Raw genomic sequence first — 19,780 nt, 5'->3', positions numbered from 1 at the left:
GTATCACAGCTCAGAATTGTGGAGATTTTAGAAATAAGAAATGTTTGATTTCATACTGAAATCTCTTATATTGAGTGCAAGCATTGATAGTTTGGCAGACAGTCTAAAACCTTGTTGAGATCTGTGAAACATTGGTCTTTTTCTTGGAAAAAAGATGGAGGCCTAAGTAAAAGTCTCAATTTTCTCTTCATTTCATTGCTGGCTTGAAGAAACAAATGAATATTAAAAGATAATTTTTATGATTTTTATTTTTTTATTTTTATGCAAACTATGCAGCTTTCACTCTGTTCTGTATATTAAAATGTCAAAATTATTTTATAAAATGATGATAAAAATAAAATGACAGAAACTTATATTAAAGCATTAACTGAATCTGAATTCTGAATGAATGAACCAGAATCCCATTATTGTGTAATAGAGGTGTGTCCGATCAGTATTGACGAAAGGAATTTGGCTTGACACAAAGTCACAAAAACCAGACAATGGCTTAAAGGATTACTCCACCCCAAAATAAAATTTTTGTCATTAATCACTTACCCCCTTGTCATTCCAAACCCGTAAAAGATTTGTTCGTCTTCGGAACACAATTTAAGATATTTTAGATGAAAACCGTGAGGCTTGTGACTGTCCCATTGACTGCCAAGTAAATAACACTGTCAAGGCTCAGAAAAGTATGAAAAGCATCGTCAGGACAGTCCATCTGCCATCAGTAGTTCAATCTAAATTGTGTGATGCGACGAGAATACTTTTTGTATGCAAAGAAAATAAAAATAACTTTTTTTCAACAATTCATCTCCTGTCTGTCACATTTTGGAGATTATCCACTGGACACAAACTGTGTACGCTCTTCTGTATCAGCCGCAACACAAGGATGCGCTATTTTCATTCAAATCAATGCGTAAATACACGTAGAATAGCGCATCCTTTTTCCAAATTTTCATTTTGGGTTGGAGTAACCCTTTAAGTGTGTGTGTGTGTGTGTGTATCTCATCAATGGAGTGCAGTTGTTGTCATCATGTTCTTCTCTTCCAAAACAACACAGTTGTCAGGACAAGAACTCAGATGTATAGGGTCAAATAAGTGTATTGACAGGAATGTGTCCAGGACTTTTTCCCACTCAACACACACACACACACACACACACACACACACACACACAAACTAACTACCCAACTAGATGGCCATTAGAATGTAGATAAACAAACCATGTCCTATCCTACAAGGAAAAGAAAGCCCTTTGTTCTCCTGACCTGATGAGATGGCCATTTCCACGTGGCCTAACTTAAGTGCTGGATTGTACTGATTTATAAATATCCATATTGTTGAAATGAAACCAAGTATTAGGTATTAGTCTCACACAAAAATGAGGTCAGTGCTGGATTATTTAGAGCTGCATAGCTCTTTCAGGTATATGGGTTGTGATGGACATTGACGCAGTTTCTAAGAAAACAAAACAGCAAAATTACAGTCAGCCGAAAGAAATGCATGAAATTTGATAAGGTTGTGTGTTTGTTGGTGTTTACAAAAAAAACAAAAAAACACAGAATTCTCTCCGGCGCTGAGTCCACTGGGTTCACCTGTTGTGAGGAAACCTGTCAGACATGACAAGCCGCTCCATCTGTCGGGACAGGCTGAGCTCCCAGACTCAGGGGAGATAGATGATGACAGATATGAGGAACTGCCGATGACCCATGTCACCAGCTTAAACTGACCCTCCCACACACACACACGCACACACACACACACATACATACATGCATACACACACACACACACACACACACACACTCTAGCAAAGACTCATGTATATTGCACAATCCAAAGACAAACAAAACATGTTTTTATTATGCAAGGAAAATTTTTAAATATTAAAGTTGTTGTAAACATTTTTCTTTGTAAACTAAAAGAAAATATTTAAGTTGAAATGAAGACTTCAGTCATATTAGTGGCTTTGAAAAATATTTTATACTACACAATGTGGGTCACCCATTCATGGAGGCAACCAAACTCAGCTGAATATTACTTGCTTTATCTTCGAAAGTTGTCTATTTTTGCTCAATGTGACAATGACATCAATGGTTACCAAAAGCATTTGCTGTTATGTCATCTGTGACATCCCCCTCTATAGGTGTCAGTATAAAGTCTAGGATCACTTTTCTATTAGACAGCGATAGCACCATTACATTCATTATAACTTAATACTGTTAGAAGCCATTTTTTATTGTTCGTAAATGAAGTTGGAAAGATTGTGTATAAAAAGACAAAAAAAAAATTGGCCAAATTTGTTGCATCAAGCCAAAATTAATGATAAATTTAATGATTATATAATGTATTTTGTAGCTTAATATTCATTATGACTTATGTTGTGGTCACATTTACCATTTGTTTTGAAATTTCACAAAATTTCAATAGGATTTCTCATGATCTGGAGTTCGTGTTGATCTTGTTTTCGTGTTGGTCATACAGATTCACTGTGTTGACCAACAGAAAGCTGCTTGGTTTGAAAGTGACTTCTGTGTAAACAGTGCTTCCTGAATCACCACAGTATTGAAAACGAAACATTTTACATAAAGTTTGCTAATATGAACACACTTTTACACCCAAAACACACCTTAACCACACAAAGACTGTCCCAATCAAAACCACAGTCCAAACATACATGCCAATGTACACATACTGGAGATAAATGTTAGCCTGACTCATGTGTCGTCCTCACTTCTCTTCTTAACCCTGAGCTTTGTGTGCATGGGGACAGCGCTAGCCCTGAGCTGGTGGCCTTTGACCTTCCCAGGGTCATCGATCGCCCTCTGCAAAGCCTTCATCTTGATTCTGACCCCCCTTCTTCATCGCCATGTGATCCTAAAATCAATTAAATCAGACATTCTTCAGGACTGAAGTCATTTCCTTATTGCTCCTATTCATATTTCACTGTGTAGCCATTCAACGAGTCTGAGTCTCTCTCAGATGACAAGTATTGACTTTCTCTCGTCTGGTCACACGGAGTGTGTGAGGAATGTGTGTGAGCTTCAAACAGCCTCCTGTTGGAGTCACAGCCCATTCTGTGCATTCCTGTCTCGCTGCCAGCTTTACCCAGCCAACTATCCACCCTCACATAAGCTGGTATCAGAGAGAGAGAGAGAGGAAAAAGGGTGGAGAGGCAGACAGACAGACTGAGAAAGCTTCCGTCTGACAGCAAGGTCTGGTTGACTCCCATAATGAGTACGGCTGACCTTTATTACACTAATGGGGGAAGTCGTGGCCTAATGGTTAGAGAGTCGGACTCGTAATCGAAAGGTTGCGGGTTCGAGTCCCCGGCCGGCAGGGATTGTAGGTGGGGGGAGTGAATGTACAGCGCTCTCTCCACCCTCAATACCACAACTGAGGTGCCCTTGAGCAAGGCTCCGAACCCCCAACTGCTGCCCACTGCTCCGGGTGTGTGTTCACGGTGTGTGTGTGTGTGTGCATTTGTTCACTACTCACTGCTGTGTGTGTGCACTTGGATGGGTTAAACGCAGAGCACCAATTTTGAGTATGGGTCACCATACTTGACAATACGTCACGACTTTTAATGCAAAGCTTGATGTTTTGGCTTTGATGGGTGCTATTTTTGTAGAAAATTTTGGGAATATATAAGGAATATTCTGTGTTCAGTTAAATTCAGTCAGAGAATTTTCAATTTGTTTCTTATTTTTTCTAAAAAAGCCCTCTGAAAACTGACAGTACAGTTGAGGCACTATGGGGCCATAAACATAACGCATCCAATTGAAAAACTTTGCTGCCATGACAATTTAACATAAACCCTAAAATGGATATAAAGTAGGGGTGTAACAGTACACGTATTCGTACCAAATTTTTTCGGTACAGGTCTTTCGGTTCGGTGTGCATGTTTACCGAACAAATCATTCAATTTTTTCAGGAAATTCAGACCATAAATGGAGAGACAGATCGCTGTGTAGAAGCATTCATTTCCAATGGCAGTGCGGAGCGCGAATGAGCGTGATCACCCCTTCCTCTTTATTACTAGTTAAATAAACATGAATGAACATCTCATGTAATCACTAAATCAGTGTTTCAATTGCGGAAAGACGTCAACAAAACAGCCTGTAAACAAAATGTCACGTAGCATTTAATTTACCTCAGGCAAGCCATCAGTGTCTACAGCTCGTTAATTGCTAGAGAAATAAAGTCTACTGAAAAGCATCTTGTGAAATATTAGACTATATACTTGCACTATGTTCGTAAGTTTTGCCTCATTGTCGCCATCTCTGTTTGAAAACCTGGAATTGCAGCTGCTTACGGAATTATCTTGCTTGTGTGGGATGTGCTCAGGCACGGCTCCAGCACGGATGAATCTATTGTTTTGAGGTGAATGTGTTGCAGTCAGTCACGCACCGCTGTGGATGTTTATTGTACTTTGCAATCACAGATTCTAATCTACGTCTTGGAATATATGACCCAAATAAGAATTTTCACCAGAAATTGTCATCTGAACAAGTAAGTGACAAGTCTGCCCATTTGTTCTGACCAACTGAGGAAAAAAAACATTACAATAAATTGCGCTACCAATGGTGATTTAAATCTAACGATCGGTTAGCTCATATCACATCAAACTGTGCAAATTATAGTTGTTATACTTGTTATACTATCAAATTATTAATGTTCACAACATCAGCATTGCGTGACTATGAGCATAGTGTGTATTAACAGGTACATTTCAATTTCTGTATAGTCTAATCTAATTGGTAGCCAGGACAACTTCTTTATGTTTACAGATGTGACGTAATGACGCAGTGCCATGCTCGAATTTCCCACGAAAACCTACCCGTACCACTCAAATTAGAAAACATTTTTATAAGGTAACCGTTGTGAATTGGGCTAAAGTAAGGCGCTAGTTTTGAACACCAGCTGGTTATGTATTTGCTCAAATAATATTGATTTCGGATCATTTTTAACCAAAAAATGTTACGGACTGCAGCTTTAATGTATGTTTAAATAAATCTTTTATGAAACATGTTATGACAGCCACTGTGCAAATGATTGTATTTCAACAACAAATAGATATAGTATATTTTAGACGTTAATTTAAAAAGTGTATATTATGTGCAATTTACATGTTTGCATACAAATTTTTTATTTGAGTATTGATTATAATAGTTAACAATAAATAGTAATTGAATTTAAGTTTGGGCTCTGTAGTTAATTGTAACCTTATAATAATGTAAAAGGGTTAGAACAGAAGCTGAGGTAGACTTTTATAGAAACTTTTAATTGTAATTGAATTTATTTAAAGAAAAAGCTATTTGTTCAGTAAACCATTTAAAAAGAAAATAATTAATGTGTTTGGTAACACTTTAGAATAGGGAACACTAATTCACTATTAACTACGGCTTTTCCCTGAAAAAAGTCCTAATTTGCTGCTTATTAATAGTTTGTAAGGTAGTTGATAAGTTTAGGTATTGGGTAGGATTAGGGATTTAGAATAAGGTCATGTAGAATAAGGCATTTATATGTGTTTAATTAGTACTAATAAATGGCTAATAAGCAACTAGTTAAGAGACCCTAAAATAAAGTGTTACCGTGTGTTTTTCTAAAATGATAAGCTTTATATTTCTGCTTTTTAGTCCTCCATAAATTAGCCCCAATCACTTCTATTGTAAGTTTTTTTTTTTTGTGGCAATCAGTGTGAACTTGTGCTGAAGATTCCTTTTACTCATCAAATGTAGTCTGAAATGTAAATTGCTTGATATCAATTTTCTGTTTATAGGAAAATTGTGCAGTTGTACTGAATATCAGCATGTCTGTGCGGCTTCATGCTTTTAAACCATAAGTCTTGATTCATAAATCATTCTGTTAGTGAGGTGGTGATGTGTGTGTGAGTATAGGAAGCTTGCGGAAGTGTGTTCTTTTACTGAATGGGCCAGTCGGGTGTGTGTGCAGAAGAACAGGAACAGGAAGACGGATCGCCAGTGGCCAGTGTGACTTCCTGTGGAGGCCAGGGCCAGAGAGTAAGACCCATGGGAGATGGCCATAATCATGGCAATCAGCATGATTAAACCTCTTTAAACCACCCAGAGAGAGAGAGAGAAAAGGAGAAACAGAGGGAAAGTTCACAAGAGACAGAATTAAGAGTAGTTTTCTTTAAGCCATACCATAACAATTGTGTGATATATAGAGTGAGTTGTGTTTTTGGCCTCAGCAGCTGCACTGGAGTGATGCTGAATCTGCTGGGATTACTAGCGGAAAGTCCTCTGTGTACACAAGCCATCGCATGTTCACATTCATTGCCTTGGACAACATGCATAAACAAAAAACTAAATAATTTAGCCTGACATAACTACTGGCTCTTCTAACTACTTTCAAAAATTCATTTTAGGGAAAAAAAATCAAATTGATTGCATGATATGCCAATTAATGAACAAAATGAATATCAATTAATTGCGTTTATCAGTATTTGCCCTGGATGAAGAGGTATTCCAATTCCAAGTTACCATATTGAAAGGAAGGCAAAAACGCATTTTGAAAACAGTTTTTAATGTGTTTGTTTAGTAATGGAATTTTTCATTTTAACTTTGAAAATCTTGCGCCTTTAATGACATTATATTATTTTGGCAGACTAGTAAAGCATTGAATAGACATATAACAATGTACCGTCTACAGCAGTCCGTTCTGCAGTTGAATTTCAGTATAGGTTTTTCAGAGTTAGGTACACATTCTTGCATTATGCTAAACTTATTTTTTTAAATCGTTGGTCTGTGTACATATGAATCAGAAGTCGCATATAGCTGTTTTTCAGCTTCTCTTGCCATGAGCACCAGGTTTTTCATAATGTCAAGTTAGTAGTTGAAAATCTAAATTCCGTTGCAGTCAATTTAAGTGAAAGGACACTGAATGTGAATGTCTCTGCCTACTCTCTTTAAATGCTCAAGTATAGCACTGATGACAAAATTAATGTTTAATTGACAGTCCGGTCGGTCCCAGTAATAATTTATTGCAGTTTTCAAATACATTCGATCATGTTTCCAGCATTAAGCCACTCAGGGCTCTTGTGTTTGAGTGAAATCTAATATGCGGCTTACTGCTTTATTTTAGCAGTCCAATTACGTAGATAAAATTATACAGTTACACTAATGCTAAAACGTTTGGAGTCTGTATGGTTTATCAAAAACATTTTTGAAGGAAGTCTGTTTTGGTTACAAAGATTACATTTATTTGATAAAAAAAAAACAATATTGTTAAATATTAAATGCTCTGATTTGGTGCCCAAGAAATATTTCTTATTATTATCAATGTTGAAAACAGTTGTGTTGTTTAATATTTTTGTAGAAACTGTGATGCATTTTTTTAATTCAGGATTCTTTGATGAATAGAAAGTTCTGTATCTGCTTAATGTTTCCTTGTTGGATACATTTTTTCTTTCTTTCAAAAAAAGTCTTACTGACCTCAAACTTTTAAATGGTTTATTTAAACTAATTTAAAGTCTAGCTCCACAGCAATAAATGACCTGTTTCCATTTCCCTGAGCTTGTGAGCTGTGTCATGTACAGCACTGTATGCATGGCTCATTCCTCACTGTAAAGTCGTGACGTATTGTCAAGTATGGTGACCCATACTCGAAATTGGTGCTCTGCGTTTAACCCATCCAAGTGCACACACACACAGCAGTGAGTAGTGAACAAATCCACACACACACACACACACACACACACCGTGAACACACACCCGGAGCAGTGGGCAGCCATGCTGCAGCGCCCGGTGAGCAATTGGGGGTTCGGTGCCTTGCTCAAGGGCACCTCAGTCGTGGTATTGAGGGTGGAGAGAGCGCTGGACATTCCCTCCCCCCACCTACAATTCCTGCCGGCCGGGGGCTCGAACTCGCAACCTTTCGATTACTAGTCCGACTCTCTAACCATTAGGCCACGACTTCCCCCAAAGTGGCTGGCCCGTACGGGGAACATATACATAACAGTATGTATATGTAGAAAGAGGCCTGAATCAGGGTGCTATTGGGGTAAATGAGGGTTTTCTGTCTGTCACCATGATGGCTTCGGGAAAGAGAGGACTAATTGAGCTGCAAAGTGTTCTAATTAGTGAGCACAGCAATAGCAGCACTGCAGGGGTCTCGCTGGACGGAATGAGAAACTATATGCTTGTGAGTTATAGCACACACACTCACACACACACACACACACACACACTATAATTAATGTGCACACACAATTAAACGTCTTGATGGGTATGTAATGGCTTGGACACACAAAAACGCACACACAAACCTTGTGAATGATGTCATCACATCATGCCGGCACATTATGATTAATGTTTGTTTGATGAGTGGATGTGTGTCTCCCCAGGACAGGACGTGTGTGTTTGTTCCGCACAACTGCTGTTTCCTGTGCTAGAGGTGTTGTTTTTTTCACTGTTCAATTTGACTGTGGAATCGTTCGAACTGGATCTGAACGTGGTTCGGACACAATCCATAAGACACCGGGAAAATGGTTAAAAATAGGTCACATACACTAACTGTTATCCTGGACCTTAAGAGACAGTATAAAAGCATCCCATGCCTGAAATATGCGTCCCTAACTTGATCTCCGAAAAGCAGGATGCTGTGTGATCATGTTCCTGTCATGTGCACAAAGGATCTTGCAGCCTTCAGGGCGAATATGGATTCATATGAGACTCATGTGACTTTGACTGGTGTCTGCATCTATAACCGTATCTAATGAGTCTCTTTCTTTCAGTCACTCTGTCTCTCTCCCTCTCCGTCTTTCTTCACAATGAACAGAAAAGAGACAGTAAAGCTAGCAAGCTACAGAATTTCTTTGCAATTGACAAAGGAGGATGTCTGTGTATTTACATATACTGAAACTGATAGTCTTATTTACTGTGATATGTAATAATATTTTGTCATGAAGACACAGGATAAACCTCTCTTTTACATAAAGCTGGATAAAGAAATATTTATTTCACAATGTTCATTTGAAAAATATTAAAAATTATTTTAAAAATCCCAAGATTGAGCATTCCCAGTAAAATTCTTAATGAATCTACAGCCACACAGCAACAGAAATCATATTTTGCATGTGTTTGCTGTCTGATTCAGTTTCATAGGATAGAAAATGTTGCACATAATAATGTACAGTGTAAAATTAATCAGAATTACATTAAAGAAATCTGTATCGATACCTAGCCCTACATTGACTTGTTTTTATAATTATTATATATTATACCTCTAACACCATGACATTAGACCTCAAATAAAGCTTTTTGTATTTTTTGCAGTATTTGCTTTAGTTTTTTTATAAACCTGTTTTCCAATTGAGCATGTCCCAAATGTCTCCAGGAAGAAGAACATCCACCCAGTCACATTTTTTGCATAATTGAATTCAAGCAGGAAGTATCTCCTTCCTAAAACACTGAAATAGTGTTGTCATTTCCTTTGGCACTCAGTTTAATTGAATAAGAAAAGTTATGAGTCTCTGTAGCTGATGACAGGGAGAGGACGGAAATGTGAAGCCTTTGGAAAGACCCCCCCCCCCCCCCCCCCCAACACACACACAAACAAACAAGCATTCTTTTGTGCGCACACACTCCATTTCATATCAAATCAACATCATGCGACACTAGATATCCAAAACACACAGATAATTAGGCTTCTAACTCAGTTAGTCAAGATGAAGTTCTGGTAATTACAGCTTCAAAGCTGATGAAAGGAGGAGAGGTCCTCAAGAATAATGCCTCTAAGTGAATTGCTTGAATGAGAGTGCAAACGTAATCTTTAGGAAGCCAGTAAATGTATGAGTGTGCATTGCTGGCCTTGAGAAATGTCATAATTTACATAAAAAGTACTACTTTTTTATAATAATAAAAAAATCAATATATAAATGTTTTAATTATGATTCTTTGTGCTTCACTTTTTTTTTTTTTTTTTTGTGCTATGCATTTTGAAAATATGCATGCGAGTGGAGAATATTCTATAATCACTCTACTTTTCTATAGTAATTGGGGAAAAAAGTTTCATGCTTTACTGAAACTAAAATTAGTCCATAAGGGCCAGATTTGCTAAACAGGGCAAATTAGCATTAGAGCGTAATTCCATAAAAGCGCAGATGGGAGGGAAAAATCTGCGTGAGATTTACTGACAATGCGCACATTAAAGAACACAGACTCAGCCAGACTAATTTCCATAACGACCAGCACAATCTACCAAGAGCACCGCACATCAGCAGCTGCATTAAGGCTGCATTTTGGGTGTTAAATAATGGCGCAAATACCAGTAATTTGACATGTGCAAACGCTAGTAAAGTGCGTTGCGTGATTCATTTTAATACTCTCCTGCCATATATTTGAGTCTGAAAGGGAAACTCCTGCAAATGCATATTCAGTAAGGTCAGGCGCAAAAATAACTTGTAAATCCTGACAGTACTATTTTAACTCCAAAAGACAGTTTGCATTGGCTCAAGCTGTTAGTAAATCTGGCCCTAAATGTGTTGCGTTTGCAATGGAGTGCTACTGGACTGATACTGCTCAGGCAAAATCAATCTGTTTTCCTTCGCACTGCTGGCATATGTCAGTTTGAAACCGTGTATTTGTTGTTGGGTCTGGCTATATTAATTTTTTGAGTTGTTTTGGCACAGAGGATCTGTCTCGTGATGTTGGTGTTGTGGGAGGTCAGAGGTCAGAGACCTGAACAACCGGTCAGCGTTACCGCTTTGGTTGTGCCACCCGGAATGTTCCAACCAGCAAGAGGCGGAAACGTACAGATGGTGTGTGTTAGTGTGAGGAGAGTGTCTTAAACCAATCACAGCTTTCTCATGGGAAAAGGAGCCGCTCTGAACACACTGCAATAGGCTAGCACCCTCTCCTTACCCCTCTCCAGAGCTCTTGGGTTAATGCAGGGGTCAAAGGTCAGGGGTTGACCCTCTGAACAATGCTTTGGATTGTTGATATGAGCACTTAGAGAGGATCTCGAGTAATTGAGGTGTGGACATGGTTTTGATGTGTTACTTACAACTTGATGCTGCTTTGGATTCAGTTTCAGTCAATCCAGTTTGTGAATTCAGGAAACCTGTTGAATCTGTTTCAAAATGTTGGTTGAAGAAGATTTTATGATTCTTTCAGTGGATAATCGTGTCAACACACAGTGCAGCCATTATGTGGAATGTGTCCTTCTCAGCTATTCTAATCGTTTCACAGTTGTTTGTATGAGCTATCTTTGTTTATTGCTGTTATCTGAAGTGTTTGTGTTTGTGTGTGTATGTGGTGTTGAGAGCTCTGGTCCCTCCTTCTCCAGGGTTGATTGATGAGTTTGAACTGGTGTGTCTCATGGAGGGGGAGGCAGCACAGCTTTGATTTCCGTCCTGTTGGTCTGGGATACGTCCTGCTTTCTGTTCACCTCTCTCGCTTTCTCTTTCTCGGTCCGTTGCTGCTGGTTTCATCCTTGTGCGTACATTGGTTAACAAAACCGAATGGCATTTTTAAAGAGTTTATCCAAACGTTTTGTCATTTACTCATCCTTCCGTATCTGTATGACTTTCTTTCTGGGAGGCTTTTTTAAGAATTGTACTGGTTGCTCTTTCCCATTCAGTTACTATGAATAAGGACTGAGGCTTTCAAGCTTTAAAAAGGACACAGAAATACCATAAAAGTTGTCTGTGCGATATATTTCAATCTGAAGTCATATTTTATAGATTTGGGTTGGTTGAGAAAAAAAGACTGAAATGTAAGTCGTTCACCTTAATTCTCCTTTACACGTTTATTTTATTTATTTTTTAAACTTTTTATTTATGATATTTGTATTTTTTTTTTTTTTTTACAGAACATCCCCATCCCAACATTCAAACCCCTTGCAGATGATGGACAGAAAAAAAATAAAACACCATCATACCTTTTCTTTGCAGAGGAAACATTTGTACATCAAATTACAAGAGCAGGTTTCATTGATGTTACATTAGTTGACCCCTCTTAAATTACACATCTAAATATCTTGCAATACTTTTCCATCTTTGCAGAATAGTCTTCATTTGTAGACATTTTTTTTTTCCCATTATATAAACCTGTTTCAGTTTCTGAGTCCACTGAACCACATTGGGAGGGCCTTCTTCCATCCAATGTAGTTATCATCTTTTTAGCTATCAGTAACAATATCCGTAGTACATATCTCTTCTTGTATATTTTTTGGGCAATGCTCCCAATAAACACAACGCTGGGTCTATTGGGATAATTTATTTTTTAACATTTTTCCAAAATTCTTGAATCTTTGGGCAATCCCAATAAATGTGAGTATGATCTCCTATTTTACCACATTTTTTTCCCAAAACATTGCTACAGATGGTCCTTTTACATATGTAGAAATCACATAAGGAGTATTGAAATACCTAATTTTTACTTTCCAGTCAAATTCTCCTCACACATTTATGATAATCAATAAGAGAAGAAGCAATATATGATTCACAAAGGAATTGTTTATTCACATCTTTTCAATAAATCTAAGGGTTGTATCAGTTATATCAGTATCATAGTGATTATCAAGAGAAATTGGAGATTTTTAAAATATTGGTATCAGTTGATAGGATATTTAATCATCTAGAAGTGAATACCCATTTAATTTATTTAAATAATTCAGTTTAGACAAAATACTATGCTATGCTATTAATTATCTGCCATAATAATACAAAAAAAGGCTTATGGGCTATCATACGGCTTTAGAACACCCTTTAATTTTTTATGATACTTTTTTATGATATTCTTACATTGATTTTGTGTCCTTTTTTATGCTTGAAATCATGGAATTGAAGTTTTCAAAATGTCTTGTGTTTCACAGAATAAAGACATCATGAGGTTGTGTAAGTAATGACATCATTTTCATTTTTTGTGAACTGTCCCTTTAAGGTTTGAATAATGTTTCTCTTTCATTGTCCACTTCCGCACTAACTCATGCTCTTGTCCTAGGGCTCCTCAGAAAGCAGTTTAAAGGAACTGAGAAGTCCAGTTCATCATCATTGAGACTCATTTGGGTAGACTAATGATGCACTTCCCTTGTTTATGTGCGCTGGTGTTTCGGTCGCTTGGTTGGAAATTTCTGGCTGATCCTAAGGATTTCTGAGAGTGCCGCTCGTTCTTTCTGTAGATAACCTGTAAAATCCTTGTTAAGATTAGACGTGTCTGCAGCCGGCAGAGGTGTTCAGCGTAAGACATGGAATTTCTTTCAAGCTTTGTCCAATTTATGTGTAGTCAAGCTCTTCATTACCAGCAGATGTGTGTGTGATGGACTAATTATTTTCGTTGAGAAAGACCAGACTCCTGGCCTGTTCTCAGGGTTTGCATATGTACTCACACATGTTGAGAGGTGAACACACACATTGAATGGGGCCACAGTAAAAGGCAGACAGATTTAATTCATTAAAAGAATGTTCCAGGTTCAGTACAAGCTAAGCTTTATTGATTTTCACAGAAATTAATTTTGCTTTGACCCTCAAACTAGCAAAAAAATTAATGTTCGCAATAATGCTCTTACAATGCAGGTCTATGGGGAAAATCATTGCAACAATATAAACGTTAAACTGCTCACCGTTTCAAAAGTAGAGCCACAAAAAAGTACGTTGTCCATTGCTTTGTCACAGTTATCCAATGTGTTAAACCGATAAACTCATTAATCTTGCAATTATGCTAAAAAGGAACATTGAGAAACTATCTGCTGTTTTCAAAGAGCAAATTCGATCAACGTCATTACGTCTGTTGAAAAACAGAAGTTCCACTGTTAACATAACGATTTGAATTTGTATATTGATGATGATAATAATTTGAACATTTTTGTAATTTTTGTAATTTGAAATTTGCCTGAGGGATGTTATTTTTCTTTTCTTTTCTTTTCTTTTCTTTTCTTTTCTTTTCTTTTCTTTTCTTTTCTTTTCTTTTCTTTTCACCATGGCCCTTTAGGGGATCTGTAAAAATGAGATAAATAAATTCAAAATGGTACATTTTTAGACCAAAATCACTTCATTGTCATAATTATGATTTCCAAATTCATAAGTAGATACTTCCCAAGAGGACTTCATGATTTATGATTTACTTCTTGCTAGTCAGCTGCAGCTGCTTGTGGGCGGGACATTTTCATTCCATATAGCATCTGATTGGACAAAAGCCTGCGCTGTGTAGTGCAACATGAGTCATATAAAACATTATAGCGTATAAAAGCAGTTTGTTTGATTAAGCTTTTGATTTTTTGTCTTTAATATTAACTACAGCAATTAAATCACTCCTCATTGAGCTGAATTGGTTGTGTATTATCAGGGAAAATTACATCATCCGTAAGGAAGGACGACTGACCTCTCTCCTGTCCGTAAAGCAGGAGATGCCTTTCCGTTGTTTACACACATCCATTTTTAAAGCTCTTCGCTCCTTGTGCTTTCCATCCATCAGAATGAAATGCTCACTGCGGCTGCCATTCCCTGAGTGTCGTGATAATAAATCAACGTGCGAGTGTGTGTTCATGGCGGGATCTTCCGGTGCACACATATTCCAGAGACAGATGAGTCGTTAATAGAAGCGTGTGTGTGGCTAAACATTACCTGTGTTACACAGCATATCCTGTATCCTTTACACCTCCTGACAGCCGCCCCAGCAGGGGTCGTGACCTCTAGGCTTATCTTCAGCTTTGATCTACTCCTTATTCATTCACAGTGTCTCCCTCCGAGGACATTTTTCTCTCTTTCTCTCTTGCTCTCTCTCAGTTATTCACCAGGCAATGTCAACAACACCCAGGAGCTGTAGGGTAAAGGGTCATGGGTCGGGACCCCCGAGAACCTTCCGGTCTTGCCATGTCAAGGCGATGCAGGACTTACCAGTAACCTGTTTTTTTCTGGTGAACTGCTGACTGCGTTGGTTGACCGTTATTTGAAATCTGACAACAATTAAAACGCCCTTAACAAGTCATCTGATTTCCCATGAGTCTCACATCAATACAACGTCTCCCTTATTAGCACACATTTATTCATTTATTCAATTATTCATTCACCTATTGACTCATTTCGGCCCAAATGCCTCAGCTTGTTCATGCATGTGTGCGTGAATAAATATGCGCCCCTTCATGCATGAATAATTGTGTTTGTGTGGGTACGCGCGTGTGTGGTGTCAATAGAATGGAATATATTAGACAGCTTGAGTATTAACAGCTTATGCTGGGTAATCAATTCTGAGAACAACTGTGCATCAATAAGAGAACATGAATCTTGTGATGGAGGACGATTGTCTGGACATATGACTGCTTTAACTAGGGGCTGTTCGATTATGAAAAAAACCCAGAATCATTTTGGTCAGTACTGAGGTTGCAATTATTTACCACCATTACTCACTGATGTGGTGGAAACATCGTGCACTCATTGAACCTTTCATTGAACATTTTTGAAAAGATTTCAAGATTCAAGATTCAAGAGTTTTATTTGTCACATACACAATTATACAAAGTATAACCAGCAGTGAAATGTAGGTCAGGTCCGCTCCAAGGACAGTGCAATTATAAGAATACAAATATTAAGAAGAAGTACAAACATAAAATAAAAGATAAGATAAAATAAGATAAGATAGGATAAAAAATATAAATATAAATGTGCAGGTCAGTATGTTGTTGACAAATAGTAATGAGAGGAATGTGCAAAAAATAATGTGCAAAAAGTTGTACAGGGTATTTGAATAGCAGCAATATGAGGTAGAGAAAAATTATGAATAGCTTATTGATATATGATATTTACATGGAGAAAAAAATATGAATGACTTATTGATATGGTGATATTACATGGAGTCAAGTGATATTATGACACAGAGTTAGAGTTTAGGAGCCTGATGGCCTGGGGGAAGAAGCTCCTCCTAAGTCTCTCAGTTTTTGCCATCAGGCTATGGAAGCGCTTACCAGATGGAAGCAAAGTGAATAGACAGTTACCAGGGTGATTAGAGTCCTTGAAGATTTTAACAGCTCTACTTTTGCAGCGTTTGAGGTAGATGTCCTGCAGAGAGGGGAGAGCAGACCCTGAGATGCGCTCAGCTAAGCGCACAACTCTCTGTAGTGCTTTGCAGTCCTGATTGGAGCTGTTTCCATACCACACTGAGATGCACTGAGTCAATACACTTTCTATGGTCCCTGAATAGAAAGTTTTCAGGATTGCTGGTGAGACCCTGAATTTCCTCAGCTGTCGCAGATGGTACAGTCTTTGCCTGGCTTTCTTAACCTGTGATTGTATGCGTGTAGTCCAAGTCAGGTTCTCGGAGATGTTTACGCCGAGGTACTTGAAGCTACTCACCCTCTCCACAGGGGTCCCGCTGATCCTGAGAGGAGAGTAGGGCTGCTGCTGTCTCTTCCTAAAGTCCATGATCAGTTCTTTAGTTTTCCCCACATTCAGTGAGAGACAGTTGTCCTGGCACCATGATGTGAGTCTCTCTACCTCATCCAAGTATGCGGTCTCATCGTTGTTGGAGATGAGGCCCAGAACCACAGTATCATCAGCGAATTTAACAATGGATGTGGAGCTGTGAGAGGACACGCAGTCATGCGTGTAGAGAGAGTAGAGCAGGGGACTCAGGACACAGCCCTGTGGGGCTCCTATGTTCAGAGTGATGGAGTTTGAGGTGAACTGGCCAACTTTCACCACTTGAGGTCTGCCGGTGAGGAAGTCTTGAATCCAGTCACAGAGTGAGGAGTTTAGGCCGAGGTCAGTGAGTTTAGATGCCAGCTTGATGGGGACTATAGTGTTGAAAGCTGAGCTATAGTCAATGAATAGCAGCCTTACATAATTCCCATTGTTGCTGTCCAAGTGTGTAAGGGAAGAGTGGAGAACGTGAGAAATGGCATCGTCCGTGGATCTATTTGGGCGATAGGCAAACTGAAGAGGGTCCAAAGTATCAGGGATGGAGGAGCAGATGTGGCTCTTTACAAGTCTCTCAAAAACCTTCATGACTATAGATGTGAGGGCAACTGGGCGATAGTCATTCAGGCAAGAGGGTTTATTGTTCTTTGGCACAGGGATAATAATGGATTTTTTTAATGGAGTGGGAACCACGGAGGTAGCAAGGGACTCATTAAAAATGGAAGTGAACAAACCAGCGAGCTGATCGGCGCAGGACCTCAGAACACGGCCGGTTATCCCATCAGGTCCGGCTGCTTTCCTGACGTTTACTCTCTTTAACGCCCTCCGAACCTCATCCTCCGACACGGTGATTACAGGATCATCGCTGCTCTGCCTGCTGCTTCCTGACGCGCCGCCGCCGTTGCCATCGAAGCGGCTGTAGAAGATGTTTAACTCGTCGGCCAGCAACGGATCTGCTCTCACCTCCGCGGAGGATTTGTTTCCGAAGTCACAGATGGTCCTCAGTCCCTGCCACATCCGTCGAGAGTCGTTGAGCTGGAAATGAGACTCAATTCCCTCTCTGTATCTGTGTTTAGCGGCTCTTACTGCGCGTCGGAGAGCATAGCACGATGCTTTGTACTCGCTTGTATTCCCAGACAGAAGAGCCTCATTGTAAGCGGCAGTGCGTGTGTTAACCGCGGCACGGATTGTTCTGTCCACCCACGGTTTCTGATTGGAGAATGTCCTTATCGTTATTGTTTCTGTAGCTTGCTCGGTTAGCGTGTTTACGAAGCTTAATGCTACATCCGTGAACTCGCTGACGTCAGAAGAACTCGCCCGGAACATGTCCCAGTCGACGTCATCAAGCGCCGCCTGCAGCATAGTCTCTGAGTGGGAGGACCAGCGCGTCACTACTCTCTGCACCGGAGGTTCCTGAACGAGCCTTTGTTTGTATCCCGGTGTTAGAAAAATTGTGGCATGGTCCGATTTGCCAAAAGCCGGTAGTGAGCGGGCTTTGTAGGCATCCTTGAACTGAGTGTAGCAATGATCCAGTGTGTTTGGTCCTCTAGTTGGACAGGATACATGTTGATAAAAGTTCGGCATGACCTGCTTGAGGTTGGCTTTGTTAAAGTCCCCCGCGATGATAAAGGCAGCATCAGGATGTTTGTTGATGTAGCCGCTGAGCACATCGTGAAGCTTAGACAAAGCCAAGCCGGTGTCCGCCTGTGGTGGAATGTACACAGCAGTAACAATGATCGATGAAAACTCCCGGGGCAGATAAAATGGGCGGCAAATAATGGAAAGATGTTCCAGATGAGGCGAGCAGGAACGCGACTGAATGGAGATATTCCTGGGATCACACCATTTCTTGTTGATCATGAAACATACTCCTCCACCCCTGGATTTACCGGCCTCTGCTGTTCTGTCCGTCCGAAAGACAGAGAAGTTATCACTCGGCATTACAGCAGTGTCCGGGACCGAGGACGAAAGCCACGTTTCTGACAAACAAAGGATGTTGCAGTCCCTTATGTCCCGTTGGAAACTAATCCTGGCTCTAAGATCGTCCATCTTATTCTCCAAGGATTGGACATTAGCAAGGAGAATGCTTGGAAGAGGAGGACTGTGAGCCCTTTTCCTGAGTCTGACTCGAATTCCAGCGCGCTTCCCGCGGTGTTTCTTGGTCCGTCGCCTCGGGGGGTTATTGTTCGTCTCCGTGTTCCGAAGAATCTCCAGAGGCCACGCAGGATTCGTGGATAAAGTGTCCTGAAGCAGGTTGGTGTAGCGGTTTCCAATGTCCAAAAGTGTTTCTATGTTGTAGGTGATCAGTGCCGACGTGAGATGTGTAAAAAGAGAAAGTAAAAGTAGGGAAAAAAGTAAGTTTAAGCAAAGTCTCAGTGGAGCGACCCGCACGGCGTCCGAACACAGCGGCGCCATCTTGGTAGAAAGAGTGGGTTTCCTTGAACTGTAAATGTAATTAAAATGAAATTAAACAAAACAATTGAAAATGTATATAAAAAATTTAATAAAAAAGAAGTAATATACCTACACTAGAGGAATAACGATACAGATATTAGCACCGAAAATTTTGGTTTTGGAAAACATGGTTTGTTTTCTTCCCCTACTGTAACAATGTAACAACTGAGGTATATACTGAACTGCCATTTTTGGTTACTGTACCACCCCTTACACACAGTATGCACATTTAAATAAGTAATATAATAATAATAATAAATAAAGATGATTTTGAATTGCACCTCCGCAGTACACTTTAAAATGTTTTTTTTTTAGATATTTTTTAATGGGGTTTTATGCTTTTTAATAGATAGGACAGTAGAGAGAGACGGCAGGAAAGCACTGAGAGGAGAGAGGTAGTGGGATCAGCAAAGGACCTGGAGACAGGAAACGAACTCGGGTTGCCGTGAGCGCTGTATGTCGATGCACTAACCACAAGGCTATTGGCGCCAACTTGGTTTGGTTTTAATTTGGTATTCATTCCATGTCCAATATTTGTTCACATGATGTATAACAATGTATTTAGTTTTTATTTATCACAAATTACAGATATAATTTAGTTTTTTATAATTTAGTTACATTGTGCCGGTGTTCTGACGTAGAACCCAGATGCGCTGTGCCTTGTTTACAAGCAGAGGAATGCACACACGTGCATCGTGGTACTGCATCAAAGACTGACACAGAAGAGAAGAAATTGTTGAATGAAGTCGTTTTCTTTGCGTACTAAAAGTATTTTCGCAGCTTCATAAAATAAAGGTTGAACCACTGATATGGACTATTTTAACGATGTCCTTACTACCTTTCTGGGCCTTGAACGTGGTAGTTGTGTTAATGTCTATGCAGGGTCAGAAAGACTCTCGGATTTCATGAAAAATAACTTAATTTGTGTTCCGAATATGAAAAAATGTCTTACGGTTTTGGAACAACAAG

General features: G+C 39.3%; 1 protein-coding gene across 1 annotated transcript in view; it reads left to right on the top strand.

Annotated features, from left to right (window-relative positions):
* Window positions 1-19,780, top strand: part of LOC306879751 (enhancer of rudimentary homolog) — a 1,222,178-nt gene that overhangs the window by 134,458 nt on the left and 1,067,940 nt on the right. The window lies entirely within an intron of this gene.

This window comes from Barbus barbus (genome assembly GCF_936440315.1).
Source record: "Barbus barbus genome assembly, chromosome: 14".
Classification (NCBI taxonomy): Eukaryota; Metazoa; Chordata; class Actinopteri; order Cypriniformes; family Cyprinidae; genus Barbus; species Barbus barbus.
This window is presented reverse-complemented; position numbering and strand designations above follow the sequence as displayed.